Here is a 2,700-nt window from a genome sequence, read left to right as displayed (position 1 = left end):
CTCATTAATTTTAATGGAACATTAACTCTACTCATTTTAATGTATCGCGGGCCCCGATAAAACAACGCAGGGTCATCTGGCAAAAAAAAAAAGAAGTCACCTGGCTCAACTTTTGGTGCAGTCATAGACTAATAATACGGTCAAAGCATCCGATCTGGTTCGCGTGATGTCATGCACATGCAGAAGTGCCTTAAACCTGCATTCAATCTGAATTCCAGCGGGGGGTGGGCGCCGTGTGCTGTTGCAAATGGAGTGACCCACTTCTCACTTCATTTCACAATGAGTTTATGGTCTCAACCGCTAGTTTGAAGTCTTCTGCAACACAGAATGATGTTCATTTTTTCAATTATGGTCCCGTTGATTTTCAAATCGGAGATAAAGCAGGGGTTGTTTTCAGGGCGTGGCTATGATGTGAATGCCAGTTTGCGGCCTGTCTCATGTGTAATATAACTATGGGACAAAGATATGTTTAAAACCTAGCGAAGGTAAATCTTACCGCGAATTGTGTAGGCTAGCTTTCAGCAGTATTTGCATCACTATTGCCAGTGAAAGGGTGTAACGTAGAGCGTAAGCAGCTGCTCCCTCACTCCTCCCTCTCAGCTACAATCGTCACCATGCCAACCAGGATGGCTCGCCCGTAACGGCAAACTCAACAACTCATCCCTCATGTCGTCAATGGGTCCAATTGACCCATTTTCCTGTATCAATGTTCTTCCTACCCAATTGTAATTACCCAAATTAACAGGATTGATCACACAACGTCAATTTCTGCTTTTCTATCTAAAACGTTAGGTGTAATTTTCTATAGATGAAAATTTTTGTCCATATATTCCAAAAATAACTGCAAAACTAAAGTTAATAAGTTAGTGTTACCTAATGTTGAAAACATTAAAAAAACTGAAAAACATTGAAAAAAAGTGTCAAAAGTGAAGAACAAAAGTGTTGATTTTCAATTTTGACGGGAAGACAACACAAGGGTTGTAGCAGAGCTCCACAAACCAATGGGTGACGTCGCACATGCTGCGTCCATTAATATTAACAGGCTGTGGCGGTGCTGCAAAACACATGAGAGTGCACACTCCTGGTCGTTGACTTTGTTACATAAATACTGTATTCCTGTATATCTAAAGAGATTTACTGTAGACTTCTGGAAGATTTGAAATAAGTAAAAAATTTACAATAAACAACAATAGTCACTAAGAAAAGAGACTATCGGCTAATGAAAAACTACATTTTGGATGACACATAATGGATGACATGTTGGACAGTATGTGTGGCTTCTTATGGTAAAACATACAAATATTTTGTCAGTAACTAAATAATCGTGGGTTAGGCTTTGAGACTTCATGTGGGTGGTTGTGTAGAAATGGCAGTCCAAATGGCTGAGAATGAGGCCTTTAGCTCAGCCTTAGCCTGTGTCTGGGTGATGCACTGAACACCTGTTCTGTATGTGCTTGGCAAAGTGTGTGCAGGAACGAGGGATGGGATTGTAAAGTCAGTTTTATATTCAGTCTCAAAGTTTATTGCCAGGATTCTTTTTTTCCCTTCTCTTTTTAATCATCTTTATAGTAAGTGTGCATCGGCAGCAATCCACGGAATATAATAGGGGTAAGGAGTAATGGAAGTTGAAACAGACGCGAAGGAGTGGTAATGTGTGTGTCGTCCGGCCCAGATACTGCACAAGGACACAGACGCAGCCTATTATATCCCAGTCTATGTTTATGTCTCCAAAATGAATCTCAGGAGGAATGTACATCTGAACTCCCCAAAGTCATTCTTCAAATAAAACAAGCGCAGACGTAAAATACCCACACGCAGATCCCGCCAAATGTGTCGGTGTAATGTAAATGTAATGTTTAAGTGGACACACACACACTCAGCCAGTTGTCTTGGAACATATTGTACACGTTGCATGGATAGAATGTATCTTAACTGAACGCAGTGGCTCACTGGCTTGTTTCTCAAACTGTAGAAGCCACTTTTTTATTTGTAGTACTAAATAGCGATGCTGAAACTTGGGACTTCACAGTTTGTCCTGGCAAACCGCTCATGCACTCCAATCATTACAGAACCATGTTGGCTTATAAGAGACTGAAAACATGTCAGAAAAATGACTCTCAGGAAAAAGCAAAAAAGACAGGTGACAGCAGATGAAGGGGGGAAAAAGGATGAGGACCTGATAACAAATGAGTTCGGAAACCTAATGAATTACTCATAATTATGAGCCCTAAAAGTCAATTCGTTAATTGGCCCAGCGTTTTAATGCGAGAACGATGGAGCATCCGTCGGAAGGGAAGTGAGAATCGATCAAGACAACACACGGCATAATGAGGAATTACGATTTATCATTTAGCAATTAAGTAATACTTTCTCTGGGTGTGGGTCAAAGCCAAAGAGCTTCACCCTGCCCTCAACACACACACACACACACACACACACACACACAAACACACACACACACACACACACATCCACATAGTGCCTCTCCAAAAAGCCGATCAGTCCCTACGCCGGGACAGGGATCAATGTTGAGGTAATTTGCTGCGATCAATTAAACAGACATCTGCTTGAATTAGACTCCAGTAGAATGCAAACGGCCCAACACCTTTCCTATCAAGCTGTGTACATGTGCGTGTGTGTGTCTGTTTGTGTACCAAGATAGTTGCACATTCGTACGTCATTCAAAAATAATTTACCATT

The 2,700-nt window shown here is 41.2% G+C and overlaps 1 long non-coding RNA gene across 1 annotated transcript in view; it reads right to left on the bottom strand.

Annotated features, from left to right (window-relative positions):
- LOC117947412 overlaps positions 1 to 2,450 on the bottom strand; it is a 4,391-nt gene extending 1,941 nt beyond the window's left edge. The window contains exons 1-2 of the long non-coding RNA XR_004657231.1: positions 2,436 to 2,450; positions 258 to 263 (exon numbers count right to left, since the gene is read on the bottom strand). This is a non-coding gene — a long non-coding RNA (uncharacterized LOC117947412). The remainder of the gene's footprint in view (positions 1 to 257; positions 264 to 2,435) is intronic.
- Between the last annotated feature and the right edge of the window lie 250 nt (positions 2,451 to 2,700).

The sequence above is a fragment of the Etheostoma cragini genome, chromosome 7 (assembly GCF_013103735.1).
Source record: "Etheostoma cragini isolate CJK2018 chromosome 7, CSU_Ecrag_1.0, whole genome shotgun sequence".
Lineage (NCBI taxonomy): Eukaryota > Metazoa > Chordata > Actinopteri > Perciformes > Percidae > Etheostoma > Etheostoma cragini.
Note: the sequence above shows the minus strand (reverse complement) of the source record. Positions and strands in the feature narration are given on the sequence as shown.